Consider the following 13,852-nt stretch of genomic DNA (forward strand, 5'->3'; position numbering starts at 1 on the left):
AGACTCTCACATGGCTGGTGGAGTTATAAATAGGTATACACCCTAAGAGGAGCAATTTGGCAATATTTATCAGAATCAAAAGTGCACAATTTTTACCTAGGGGCTTTATTTCCATGAATTTATTCTATACATGTATATTTCAAAATCGATGTATACTAGGTTATTCATTGCAGCATTGTGTATGATTGTAAAAGACTGGAATAGTCTAAATATCAGTAAGTGACTAAATCCAATGATCTCGACAAATAAGGGCTTGGATGAGTAAATGTTGGTCATCCACACACTATACTGCTGGGCAGCGGTGGGCATGTCCTGACATGGCTCAGCCTCTGAGATGTATATGTAGCCAATGATTAAAAGCAAGTTTCAGGGCCGTGTGTGTAATGTACACATATGTTATTTGTGTAAGAAAAGGATGTGTGTCTGTGAGTTTGGGTCCTCCAAGAAGCAGACACCAGAATGGAATTAGAAGCGCAGAAGATCTTTTGGGGGAAACAGTGTTAGAGGATAAAGGGGAGACAAAGCAAGAGTGAGGTGGGAAGAGCTTTCAGATCCCAATGTCGGTCTGACGTCAGTGAGAAAAGAAGGGGAAGGAAGGAGATGCAGCTCTGAGAAAGTCACAGCCACAGAGCAAAGAGCAAGTTACAGGAGTCTTGCATCAGGCAGGAGCCCTGCCGGCCCCGTCATTGACCAGGCCTGAGCACTGTGGTGCACCCTCAGGTGCAGCATCCCAAGGCTGTGGACTGCCGACACCCTCACAGTCGTACTCCCTGGAAGATAGGTTTGAGCTGTACACCTCCATGGCTGCCACGGATTTTTATGCTTGGAATATTCAAGAAAGAGGGTAAGAAACTGTGCAACACAGGTAACCGCTGGGGAGAAGAAACTGAGGGCCAGAGCATAGGGGTCGGAGGCAGATTTTCCCCATACAGTCTTTTGCATCATTTGAATTTTCTCTTTTTTTTTTAACTTTTAATTCAGTGGCATGTAGTAGATTCACAATGTCATGCAACCACCGCCTCTATCTAGTTCCAGAATGTTTCATCACCCGGAAGGGAAACCCTTTACCTGTTCAGCAGTTGCTCCCTCTTCCACCTTCCCCCTCTACCCTCACTGCTCCCCACCACAGCCCCTGACAACCACCAATCTGCTTCCCATCTCTACGGATTTACCTATTCTGGATATTTCATATAAATGGAATCATACAGTACATGACCCTTGATGTCTGGCTTCTTTCATTTAGTATAATGTCTTTGAGGTCCGTTGTACCATGTGTCACTGCTTGACTCCTTTCTACAGTTGAATAATATTCCGTCATATGTATATGCCACAATTTTGTTTATCCATTCACCTGTTGATGGACACGGGTTGTTTCCACCTTCTGGCTATTGTGATTAGTGTTGCTATAAACATGCATGTACATGTATTTGCTTGAGTTGAATTTTTAGTTCTTTTAGGTACATACCTAGGAGTAGAATTGCTGGGTCTTATGATAATTTCATGGTTCACTTTTTGAGGAAATGCTCAATCATTTTCACAGTGGCTGCACCATTTTACATCCCCATGAACAGCTCACAAGTGTTCCAATTTTTCTACATCCTCACAAACACTTGTTATTTTCCTTTTTTTTAAATTTTTATAGTACCCTCCTACCGCGTGGGAGGTGGTATCTCATTGTCATTTTGATTTGTATTTCCCTAATGTTTAGTGACAATGAGTCATGCGCTTATTGATCATTTGTTTATCCTCTTTGTGAAATGTTGATTCAAGTTCTTTGCCCAGTTTTTAAAAAGGTTGTTTGTCTTTTTGTTGTTAGACGTCTTTATACAATTTGGATACTATATCCATATCACCATTTGAATTTTGATCCATATAAATACGGAGACCTTCTCGAAAGAGCCATAAAATTAAAACTGTAAAGAAAGAAAACGATCTTTGGTTGGTATATGGGTGACAGGTGAGCATGGGGGCGAGTGGAAGCAGCGAGAACAGTTGAGAAGCTGCCTTGGTGCTGGGCTAGAAATGCTGGTGCGGATGATGGCAGGGCCAGCAGCGATGGGGAGAGGTGGGCAAATGTGAGATAGGAGAGCTGGACCGGATATAGGGGTGTGAAGACAGAAATGAGGAATGAGGGACCCCTAACCAGGTTTCTTGCTTGAATTCCTGGACGGGAGTGCTATTTACCTGGAGGAGAGGCAGCCTTGGGATAGGGTGTAGGATCTAGCTTTGGACAACGTCAAGTCTGAAGTGCCCAAGAGTCATCTGAATTGAGATGTTGCACAGGAGACACGACTGTGAGTCTGGAGTTTAGACTTCCTGCTCCATCCTTTCCCCTTGAAGTACTGCCAGCATCTGTAAAGACAATTGGCCGTTTTCAGATGACAAGAAGAGGCAAGAGCATTCCCAGGAGGGGAGAAGTGAGTGCCGAGGCATGGCAGATAGTACTTGATGGAGATGCCACAGAGAGTTCAAGCCGAAGAATGGCATGACGTGGTTTGCTTTGTAGAGAGTTCTCTCTGGTGGTAACAGGACAGACGGATCAGAGAGAGCCAACTAGGAAGTTCTTGCTGGAATGAAGGAGCGGAACACACTTGGGGTCAATGCGGATGGAGAAGAGGGTACTGCTCGAATGTGGATGGGACGTAGGGTGGGGAGGGGTGGACGGGCCTAGAATTGCTCCCCACTTTCTGGATCGGCTGATTGCATGGGGCGGGGGGGTAAGGGGACCTTCCCTAAAAACAAAGAGGGCGGCAAATCCTTAATTGACTTCAGCTTGACTCTGTCCCCAGGCCCAGTGCGGTAAGAAAGCTTCCTCGCAGCCTGTCTCTCACCACGTCCCACAGCAGCCCTGAGCGAGGAAAGTTGGGGGCTCTTATTCGATCACCGCCAACTTGGACTCTCTCGCTTCTTGGCTCCCACATCAGCTCCGTCAACTGATGCCTCAAAATCCTGCCTTCAAACTGTCTTGCTTCTGTCCTCACCTTTCCATTCTTACTGGGGCCTAAAATGGTGGGAGATGGCCAGGGCCTCTCGGGGCTTCTGGGGGCCTGTCGCTGGCTTACAGGAGTCATCTTGCTGAAACAGAGGCTGCTGTGCCTGAGACGACCTCCTCCGAAATGCATGTCAAGTCGATAGCCATGGTGAGGGGCGTGATGACAAGCCCTCTGTTTCCTCTCATAGATAATGCTGGCTAAATCCGAGGGCAGAATTCAATGGAGATTCTTCTGAAGTTCTGGAACTGGGGAAGCCCTTTGATCAGCGGCTGACCACTGTTCATGCAGCTGCCACCCCCAAGAGAGCCTGACTACCGCACACAGAATGCCTCAGGCCACAAGGCCTCGGCTCTGGAGGGCCCGCCTCGCCCTGTGGGTCACAGAGCCCAGCTGTGCCTCAGCTCCTCATTTTGCAGTTAGGGACTGAGGGGGTCAGCACCAAGCTGGCCAGGTGCGTCATGTCAGGAGTCCAGCTAGGAGAAGGGACGCGCACACCGTGTGTGTGTGTGTGTGTGTGTGTGGTGTGTGTGTGTGTGTGTGGTGTGGGGTGTGTGTGGGGTGTGTGTGGAGTGTATGTGTTGTGTGTGTGTTGTGTGTGTGGCGTGTGGTGTGTGTGTGTTGTGCGTGGTGTGTGTGTTGTGTGCGTGTTGTGCGTGTTGTGCGTGTTGTGTGTGTGGTGTGTGTGTGGTGTGTGTATGTGTGGTGTGTGTGTATGTGTGGTGTGTGTGTGGTGTGTGTGGTGTGTGTGGGGTGTGGTATGTGGTGTGTGTGTGTGGTATGTGTGGTGTGTGATGTGTGTGTGGTGTGTGTGTGTGTATGGTGTGTGTGTGGGGTGTGTGTGGGGTGTGTGTGGTCTGTGTGGTGTGTGTGTGTGATGTGTGCGGTGTGTGTGGTTATGTGTGTGGTGTGGGGGGGGTGTGTGTGGGGGGTGTCTGTGTGTTGTATGTGTGTTCGGTGAGTGTGTATGTGTTAGTGTGTATGTGTGAGTGAATCAGAACAGGATAGTGGGAAGGCTCCTGCCAAGGTCTCTGGACGGCAGAAAAGGTGCCGAGCAGAGGATGTCAAGGGAACGGGGAGGTGGTCTTGGGCTTTTCTTGCTCAGATGCACTGCTTCTGCTCTGAACTGGTCACATTTGGAAGCTGGACCGGCGGCCTGAACTGTTTCTGAGAGCTTCCGAGAATCCCAGCACGGTGGTCCGGAAGGTGAGGGGCAGAAGGGAGTAGGTTTGCCTTCTTACCTGCCTGACTCATGGTGGTAACTTGTCAGCACGCTGACAAGGCTTTTTGTTTTTCAGTCAAATGAAGCTTTTGTTGGATGTTTGAGTGAAGATCACGACACACTCACAGAATCAAAACCCTACCGTGGGGGAGAAAATCAGCCTTTATTGTATGAGCAATTGTATCTTCCTGAAAACCAGAGAGTATAATTTCAAGCACAACATCTAAATAGACTTCTCTTTTTAGACTGATCGAATGCATCTTATATGTGTGTGTGTGTATGCGTGTGTGTCTGCGTGTGTGTGAGATGGGGCAGGGATCTACTTCTGCTTTGCCCTCTGGGGCGGGGTGTGCTCCTGGGCAGGGAGGAGCTGAGCAGTGTGGTCTCAGGATCTTCCACGCTCCGCTGGCGCCAGTCTCCATCTTCACCTCTGACCCCGCCCCCCAGAGTGTCCAGCACTGTGCCAGGGCACATCCTGGGCCCTCAGGAGGTGCTGGTGAAGGGGTAGCTCAGAAAAGGGCTGGATGAGTGAGGAACGTGTCCATATCTGGGGCCACAGCGAGCTTTGGGGGCAGCTGTGTGACTCTGGCCTGTCACCACTGAGCTTTCTGACCCCTGGGCTCTATCCATCAGGGTCACCTACGAGACCTGTTGACCTTAGACCCCGCAGGGTTGAAGCTCATGTCCTTGGACCTCACCAGGTGCAGCCAGGGTCATTCCCCTCGCTTCTTCGAGATTGAGCACCTGCCTCTCTGCCACCCTCTCAAATTCCTCGACTACAATTCTTGGTGATTTCAGCATACACAGAGTTGGGGTTTTTTTTTGGCCGCACTGTACCACAGAAGTCCCCTCCCTTGGCTCTTTTAATAGAGCTTCTGGAACTTTGATGAGAGTTCTTAAAGGGCTAAAAAATTGGTTTTTTCCTTGAAGCAAAATAAAAATTCAGCAAAGATCATATTTCTTCATTTGGTCCTAACAAACTCCTTTTTAGGGCCGCATCACATGGCTTGCAGGATCTTAGTTCCCCAATCAGGGATCAAACCCATGCCCCCTGCAGTGGAGGCACGGAGTCTTAACCACTGGACCGCCAGGGAAGTAACAGAGTTGGTTCTGTTAACATCCTTTCCTTTTGTTCCTTGCTTGCTCTCCTTCACGGATGCTAGACCTTCCCATTATTAAGAACTGCCCGGAAAGCCTCTGTCGCCTCTTCTTCAACCACGTGCTACCTTCTCAGCCCTGCTCATTACTTCCAGAACCCCAATTCCCACCACTCCTCAACCGGATCAGGACCTCAAATCACATGTGAGGTCAGGATCCTACCACATTTGATGGGTCCCTCACTGTCCTCATCTTCTCTATCTCCTCCTTATCCAGCTGAAATTCCACGGCCACTCATGATAATAGCTCCCGTGTACACATAATAACATCCACAATCCCTCACACACATTGACTCCCCTACCCTTCTCTTGCTTTGTGGTCCTCACAAAACTGCAGCCCTGGTGGAATTCAACCTTTCGTCAACTCCGCCCCGTCCCACCTCCCACCTCAGCTGCCCATTCTCACAGTTGGACACGGACGAGGAGACAGATGATAAGCAGGCGGATCGGTGTTATTTTAAACCTAAGTGAGCCCTCAGTGCTTCCTGAACCCAACCGTGTTCCCTGGTCCCTCCACGCTCCCCCACTCCTGGATGACGGCTTTTCACTTCTGTCCTCCAAGTTCCAACATCGCCATCCTCACTCCCAGGAGGTGACACTGCTTCTGATTTCACTTAGGAAAGAGTGAAATTGGAAGAGAATTTTAGGAGACTCCTGTAATCACATCTTTATTAATTTCCTAGAGCTGCCATAACAAAATATCACAGACTGGGTGGCTTAACAGACATGTATTTGCTCACAGTTCTGGAGTCCAAGATCAGGGTGTCGGCAGGGTTGGTTTCTCCTGAGGCCTCCCTCCTTGTCCTGCAGGTGGCCGCCTTCTCCCTGCGTCCTCACACGGCCTTTCCTCTGTGTGTGCCCATCCCGGGAGTCCCTTCCTCTTCTTATAAGGACACCAGTCCTGTTGCGTTCGGGCCACTCATATGAGGCAGAGCCATGCCTCCGCAGCAGCTCCAGCTCCGCCCAGGAAGCCTGAGGCCCTCAGTGAAGGCTTCAGGGCAGAGCAAACCCCCTCAACCCCTGCACTAGTGCTTTATTTTACTTTTAAACAGATCTGACTTTTCAGTCACTTCCCTAAATGCCAGCAAAACACAAAGAAACAATGGGATTCCAGGAAGGTCCAATTTTTTTGATCAAACGTTTCCTTCATGTCTGGTGATGGAAGTCCTGCGGTTGCCCCTTCTACCCTCAGATGCCTCCGAGACAGACCTGGGAGGTGGCCAGCGTGTTCTCCACGTCTCTCCACTATGCTTCAGCCTTCCTGGCTGTCAGATGCCCATGGCTTCCGTTCCACGGTCCTGTCCAGGAAGGCCAGACCTGGCCCAAAGGGGAGAAGAGCGCCGGGGCAACACAAAAGTTTATTGATAACCACATTAGGTACGAAAGTCCAACTGAGCCCGGTGACTCAGAGCTCTTAAATTGGGGAGGGCAGTGAGTTTGGAGAAGAAAACAGTGTCCTTGGATTCTTTTATATTTTTCTAAATTTCTCCTACTTTTCCACTTCATTCTGGTGTTTGGAGAGAGAGAGTTAGGGAGAGATGATTTTATTTCATAAAGATTTTCTCTCCCATAATCTTAATGATGGAGGGAGTCTCAGTGTTTGTTTACTTGTTTCTGAGACCTATAAGCTTGCCCCGCTCCTGACTCAAGTCACCTTGAGGCCCCCGCCCAGAAGACTAATGATCAATTAAAACGTGGAGAAGCTGCCAAAGCAACTGGCATGTGTGAAAATCAAGGGGACATCAGTTGTAAAAGGTCATTTTCTCTCGGGCCTGAGGCTGTTTCTCTTCCTTCAGGCAGCCTCAGAGAATCAATCAATTCTGCTTTTCTGAAGAGAAACAGATTCCAGATTTTTCTTATTAACTCATTCCTCATTACAATGAAGGCGTTTCTCTTCACCCAGAAAATCTTCCCAGCTGCAGCCTCAATGTCAATATAAATTTGTTCTATACAGTTTTGTCTCCCAGGGTTAGCCTTTCTTAGTTAAATTTTTATTATTTTTCCTTTGTTTTTTCCTACTTTTATTATCATGATTCTTTTGTGTGTGTGTGTGTGTGTGGTACGCGGGCCTCTCACTGTTGTGGCCTCTCCTGTTGCGGAGCATAGGCTCCGGACGCACAGGCTCAGCGGCCATGGCTCACGGGCCCAGCCGCTCCGCGGCACGTGGGATCCTCCCGGACCAGGGCACGAACCCGTGTCCCCTGCATCGGCAGGAGGACTCTCAACCACTGCGCCACCAGGGAAGCCCTATCATGATTCTTTCCTCTTCTTCTTCTCCTTCTTCTTCTCCTCCTCCTCCCCCTTCTTCTTCTTCTTCTTCTTCTCATTATTATTACTATTATTATTATTATTCCCTCTCTTTTTTCCCCCTCTCTTTTCTAATCCTCTGATTTTATAGTTATAGCTCCAAATGCATGGTGGATATTAAATAAACATTTCCTATTAATAAACGTTATGTCACTTGATCTGCAGTAACAGCTCATATTTACTGAGCCTTTACTATATGCCAGCTCTGATGCAAGCTCCTACACAATGTATTATCCTGCCGAACTCTGAGAGTTACCGTCTGAGGTCTGTAGGAGAGCTGGGACTTAGGATGAGTCAAGCAGGACACCTAGGGCACAAGATTTAAGGGGGTGCTCACTCTCAGAGTCCCACAAGTGCAGCATCGACACCTGAGAATCTCTCAGTGCTCCCAGCCCTGGTCATTACTATAATTTCCATCTTCATTTTAACATCTAAGGAAATGAGGCTCACAGAGGGTAGGTCAATTGCCCAAGATAGCAGAGCTAAAGAATGAACAGAATTTCAACACAGGTCTAGCTAACTCCAGAGTCCAAGCTCTTAAGAATTATAATGAATATGTACCCAGGACACCATCCTTAAATATGAAGAGAAAGCCAAGCATCTTCAGACATTTGAGAAAAACTTCTAACACAATCACCAGAGATCTAACTAAGCAAAGAGACAAAGAAATGCAGAAAGTCCTAAAGCTGAAATAATGCAGGAAGCAGAAGGAAGTTTATATCCTTGAAGAACCAGAAGATTTTGGTTCCATGAAATAAGAACAGGATAAAAAAGAAACATTCAGGGAATAAGAAAACACTTGTAGAAATTAAGAAGTTCAGGGAATCCCCTGGTGGTCTAGTGGTTAGGACTCTACACGTTTGAGGGCATGAGGGTGCAGGTTCAATTCCTGGTTGGGGAACTAAGATCCTGCAAGCCATGCAATGCAGCCAAAAAAAAAAGAAGAAGAGATTAAGAAGCTCATAAGAGAAATGAATCTCTCAGTAGAAGAGTTGACTAGTAAGGTTGAAGAAGTCTCCCAGGCAATAGAATAAGGCAAAAAGATGAAGAACAGGAGAGAAAAGATAAAAGAGAATCAATCCAAGAAGTCCAACAACAAACTTACAGGAGTTCCAGGAAGAAAGGAGAGCAAAAAAATGGAGAGGAGGAAATTACTGAAGAACTGATGGAAGAAAATTTGGACCAAGTGCTGGGAACAGTAAATAAAAAATAGATAAGTTATTGTAAAATTTGAGAACACCAAGAATAAAGAGATTATCATGAAAACTTCTAGAGGAAAATACAAAAGATCAGAAATTCAGATCTCTCACTATCACCATTGGAAACTAGAAGAGAGTGGAGCAATACTTTCAAAATTCTGAAGGAGAACAACTTCCAAATGGCCAGTTGAATGTGAGGATAAACCGAATACGTTTTTCAGACAGGCAAAATCTCAACAGATTAACTTTCTCAGCAAACTACTAAAGGATGTGCCTCTGTGAAACAAGAGAATAAACCAACAAAAGGTGACCCAGGAAATATCTAGTCTAACACAGGAGAGAGGTGAAGGGAAGTCCCAGGGCAACATGGTACAGCAGGTCTAGAGAGTTCTCCATTCAGAGTGGAGCTGCAGGATGGAGGGCACTGGACCTCTGCATTCATGCCATAACAGGGATAAATGATCTGAGTTTACACTTCATGTGTTTGTCCATGTTGAGAAGAGTCTAACGAGAAGTTGGAGGAATTAGTGAGAGGCACTTAAAAATCTGAGCAGGGCTTCCCTGGTGGCGCAGTGGTTGGGAGTCTGCCTGCTAATGCAGGGGACATGGGTTCGGGCCCTGGTCTGGGAAGATCCCACATGCCACGGAGCAACTAGGCCCGTGAGCCACAACTACTGAGCCTGCGCGTCTGGAGCCTGTGCTCCGCAACGAGAGAGGCCGCGACAGTGAGAGGCCCGCGCACCGCGATGAAGAGTGGCCCCCGCTCGCCACAACTAGAGAAAGCCCTCGCACAGAAACGAAGACCCAACACAGCCAAAAATAAATAAATAAACAAATGTGGGGTTAAAAAAAAAAAAAAAAAAAATCTGAGCAAATGTAATGTGGTGATTAACTCCAGGAAAAGCAAAACATTGTACATGAGGGGAAATGTAATTATAGCAAACTCTGAGGCTTAGCTGTGAGCAATATTTAACGATATTTACCGGGACACAGCAACATAAATTCTGAGTATTCATTAATCCAAAAGAGGTGAAATACCATACTGAAGAATGTGCTCATGTGTATAAAATGCAAAAAATGAATTTTCCTCTGCCATAGTAGGAAGTTAATACATGTCTATAATGGGAAAAAATTGAGAAATATATTACTTAAAACTATGGAGGAAAATACCAGAAAAATGTCTAAACGAGTTGAAAGTGCGCTCACCCAGAGCTCCCTCACCCCCTCCCTCACTCAGAGCTCCCTCACACCCTCCCTTAAAAAAAAAAAAAGAAAAAGTGGAAAGTGCTTTCCTCTGAAAAGTAGGACTCCCAGGGAATCCCTGCTTTTTATTATAAGCATTGTAGTACCTTTTGATATTTAAATAAGGTATATTTGTTACCCTGAAAAAATTAATAGTAAAAGGTAATTTCATTATCAGCTATTTACTTGCCTTTCTTTTTCCCTCTAAAACTAGAAGCTAGAGTGGGAAAATGTCACTTCTCTGGGCCTTTTTGCTCTTTGAACAGAATACACTGTCTTGGTCCTTCCTCTTCTGTGTTATTACAGAACAGAGCAGCAGTTTTAATCACTCCAAACAGCACATAAGCCTCAACCCGATATTTGACTTTGAAATTAATTTTACCATTATATTTGACTACACTTAGGTCATAAAGTACATTGCGAAAAGCCAGCTCATGAAACATTTAAAAGCTGGCTACCTTTCCCACCTGCCTCCCCTCCAGGGTAAAGGTTACTGTTTCTCTGAGGGAAGGTATCAGTGAGGGCTAATTTTGCCTTCATTCATGTTCCCACACCTTGCCTAGAACTGGCTGTCGAATTCAGAGGTTCAAACCCCCCAATGGCCTTTGGGTCCCTAACTCAGTAATGTTTATGAAGCATCCTAGGAAGCTCAACACCATCTTAGCCCTCTGCGGGGAGAGAAGATACCAGAACCAGTCCCTGACTTGAAGGAACTTAAAATCCAGTTGAGAGAGAGGACCATGGACAAAAAACCATCATGAACAAAGCAGAATTAAGAGAGCGCCAGTCCGATGCAAGAAGATGTGAGGCTTGCATCCTGAGTAGGGGAGACCAGAGAAGGTGGGAGTGGCCAGATCGGGCTCCAGGGAGGAGGCGGAACTCCGCCTGTGTGCTCAGAGTCACGTCCTGCTTCCAAACTATCCTCCTGGACCCCCTTGACGTGGCACTTCTCCCCCCTCAAAGTTAAGCACGCGTTCCTCCAGGCTAATGCTATGTTTTGTATGCGTTCTGGTGCTACAGCCATCATGTGGCATGACAGTTTGTGACTGTGTGTGTTTATCCCACGAAACCGTTGAGTCTACCAGCTCCTGGGCTGTGTATTTTGGCAGCCCCAGGGCCCAACTCAGCCCAAGGGCTCGAGGATGTGAGCCGAATGCGTGAGTATTGTTTCATGGGAGAAGGAAAGTGACGACTGGCAGTGGGTCTTCCCGGCCCCCACGGGCCCCGTTTCCCACCCTGACAGGTTTGCATCTGCCTGTGGAAAAGCTGGCAGGAGAGCCAGTCAGAAAGGCAGACAGGACAGGGAACGGGAGTTCTCCCGAATCGTCTGGCGGGAGGGCTGAGCTCTGGCTGTGCCTGGTACGTGGAGGACTCTCACAGAATCCACACACCACCCTCCCAGGCCCTGGGGCTTCCTCCTTTCCACCCCATGTAGCCCCCAGGAGACTGAACTGTCCTCTCCTGATTTCTCAAGAACACAGAGCAAACCAGAGCACTCAGGTGGCCTTGTGGGGAGAGCAGGTGGCCGAGGTCCATTGACCTCCCCAGATCTGCAGGCCTGGGGCCACCTGAGCCCATGTTGTGAGTCACATAGGACAGCGAGAAGGGACAAAAGTGAGTGGGGCAGGTGGGGCCTGGTGGCTCCCCACCACCCTGGAGACGCCGCCAAGCAGAGCCACTCAGGCTGCCCACGGGCTTGGCAAAGCTGGTGCCAGTCTCGCCTTACACGCCTGTGTGTCCTCTGTCACGGTTATTTAACTTCAGCCTCTTTGCTTGTCAAAGGCCCTGATACCACCTCCCTCACGGGGCGTCCACAGGCCAGGCTGAGATCAAGCAGGAACCCGGCCCACACGGGGCCTGGTACCCTCACCACCCTCGATGGTTCAAGGCTCTCATCTTGTTGGTACGGCTTCCCACCCCCTCACACTGTAGAACCAGCTCTTACATGTGGGAGATGCAGAGCGCAACAGCGGCCCGAAAAATGATGGGAGTGCTAACCGTGACTTGCATTTTCTATAATTCTGTTTTTCTCTTGACCCAATTAAAAAAAAAAAAAAAGAAAAGGAGGCTTTTTGCTCCTTTTCCTCTTGGGCCCAGGGGTTGTGCTAGTTAGCCTGGCTGCAGGTAGACTGTGTCAGTCAGAGGGGGCGTGTGGGAGGGACCCTCGGAGCAGTCCCCAGAGGCAGTGCTAAGCCAAGGTCAGGGCGAGAAAGTCAGACTCCCTGGCCTCTGCTCAGCGGCCCTGTGGGGCAGGGGGCTGGTGCAGGAGGGGCGGGCAGACTCGAGTGGACAGTTCCTTGCCCCCCATGCAACTTCCGGGGCCCTTCCAGACCAACCCTGGCCAGGGAACCACCTGAGAGGCTTTTGGAAAGTATTCATGCCCAGCTCCCACCCCCTTCCCATTGGTCTAGGATGGGACCTCATTATGTCATCCAGCAGTCCCCAACCTCTTTCCGCACCAGGGACCAGTTTCATGGGAGACAGTTTTTCCACGGGCCAGGGAAGGGTGGTGGTGGGGGGATGGTTTCAGGATGATTCAAGCGCATTACATTTACTGTGCACTTTATTTCTATTATTATTATATCAGCGCCACCTCAGATCATCAGGCATTAGATCCCAGAGGTTGGAGACCCCTGATGTCATCGGTATTGTTAAAAAGCTCCCCTACTGATAACAAAGGGCAGTGGAGGTTGAGACACTCCTGGCCTAATGTGACTTGGCTGCTGAGTTAACCCCTTCTTGTAAAGTCATCCTTGGAGCTCGTGCTCAGGAGTCAAGTCGCCTCGGTTTGCATCCTGGCTTTGCCACTGCTGGCTGCGTGTGACCTTGGGCAGGTCAGCCAGCAGCCGTGAACTTCGGTTTCTTCATCTCTGCAATGGAGAAGATAACAACAGTCCTTTCTCACAGTGTGTAGTGAGCATTCATGAGATCCAGACTATAAAGTGGTTAGCACAAGAATTGACATGTCATTACTGTTAATTACTATTAATACTAATTATTATCATCACTTGGAGAAAATGATCTTATTTTCTACCTAATCTTGCAAGCGCAGAAAGCCTTTGGATTATTCCAGGCACTCATCTAATGGATTCTGTAAATTACCATGTGGACGGTGACACCCTGGGCCATTTCTTTTCTCCCTACTCGTAAGTCCCAGGGAAATCTTCCCAGATTGTTGGTCTCCAATGGCAACAGAAGTATAGTTCTGTAATACATAAATGTTTCCAAAGCATTTTTCAGGCATCGTTTCATAAACACTAGCCCCTGCCCCTGTGAACATTTCACAGCTCCTTCCCAACTTGAGTGATAGACTGAGCCAGGTCTCTGGGCACAGCGGGCATGCACAAGCCACAGAGATGGGCAGCTGGGGCGCCAGCTCTGGCCTTGAGAAACCTAAATCTCAGACGTGTGCGCACGCTGCCTAGTCGCTCTTGCTGACGCCTAGCAGTGCAGCAACTGGGCTTTAAAAAAGCAACTCTTGTTTCCTCTTTGGGGAAGGGTGCTGCGCTCCAGCTGCCACCTGCCCTTCCCCCACCCCCAGCAGGTGATAACGGGGATGGGGGTGCACGGAGGACCAGGTGTATGTAGGCTCACAGGAGCAGGGAAACCATGGAGCCACCGAGCAGTCAGGGAAGCCCAGACCTCATCCCTCTTACTGCTTCTCCTCTTCCCAGGGGCCATGTCCCGTGACGTCTCTACCAGGTGAGCAGACCCGGCGGCTCCCTGCTGGGACTG

The sequence above is a fragment of the Hyperoodon ampullatus genome (genome assembly GCF_949752795.1).
Source record: "Hyperoodon ampullatus genome assembly, chromosome: 17".
In the NCBI taxonomy this organism is placed as follows: domain Eukaryota; kingdom Metazoa; phylum Chordata; class Mammalia; order Artiodactyla; family Ziphiidae; genus Hyperoodon; species Hyperoodon ampullatus.